The sequence below is a fragment of the Mandrillus leucophaeus genome, unplaced genomic scaffold (genome assembly GCF_000951045.1).
Source record: "Mandrillus leucophaeus isolate KB7577 unplaced genomic scaffold, Mleu.le_1.0 Scaffold1157, whole genome shotgun sequence".
Lineage (NCBI taxonomy): Eukaryota > Metazoa > Chordata > Mammalia > Primates > Cercopithecidae > Mandrillus > Mandrillus leucophaeus.
Window position 1 is genome coordinate 229,913 of NW_012099843.1, and position 914 is coordinate 230,826.

General features: G+C 44.7%; 1 protein-coding gene across 2 annotated transcripts in view; it reads left to right on the plus strand.

Moving 5' to 3' along the window:
• CENPQ (centromere protein Q) overlaps positions 1 to 914 on the plus strand; it is a 28,274-nt gene that overhangs the window by 12,855 nt on the left and 14,505 nt on the right. The window lies entirely within an intron of this gene.

Genomic DNA, 914 nt, shown 5'->3' on the forward strand with positions numbered 1-914 from the left:
TGGGCTGCAACATATTGACTTAGGTACATGTACCAGACTGGCAAGTTGGTGCTGGCTGTTGGCTGGGAGCTCAGCTAAGACCTTCCTGGGGTTTCAAGTCCTCTCAGTGTTGGCATCCCTCATACGGCTATGGCTTGGTTACAAAAGCAAGTGTTGTCTGGGCTCGGTGGCTCACGCCTGTAATCTCAGCACTTTGGGAGGCCGAGGCAGGAGAATCACTTGAGGTCAGGAGTTCGAGACCGGCCTGACCAACATGGTGAAACCCCATCTCTACTAAAAATACAAAAAATTAGCTGGGCGTACTGGCGGGTGCCTGTAATCCCAGCTACTTGGAAGGCTGCGGCAGGAGAATCGCTTGAACCTGGGAGGCAGAGGTTGCAGCAGTGAGCTGAGATCCAGTCCAAGCAACAGTGTAAGACTGTCTCAAAAAAAAAAAAAAGCAAGTGTTTCTAAGCAAGAGGAAGTCAAAGTTGCCAGTCTCTTCATGTCTAAGCCAGTAAGCTAGAACAGAATCACTTCTACTATATTTTGCTGCTCAAACAGCTTCAGAGTCTGCCGAGATTTAAGACATGGGGACATAACACCTTACTTCTCATTAACAATCGTAAGAAGGAATGGGTACCATTTTTAATCTAAAATCTCAGCTGTCACTTGCCCTTTCACTGGATGCTTTTATTCAGTGAACAACTTGAACTGCTGTACATGTCAGCCCTTCCAGGAGAGATCTACAAGTGAAATTCTGTCATGTGGATGAGTTTTTAAGTAGGGGAGGTATAAGAGTGTAGATGTAAAGTTGAGGAAAGTAGGCATTTTAGAAATTGAACACAAGATAGAGAATGAGTGTTTGGTAAGGTATCACATTGTTCAAGAGCACGGTAAAGTGATATTTTGACTTCTACTGCTTTTTGTAACTG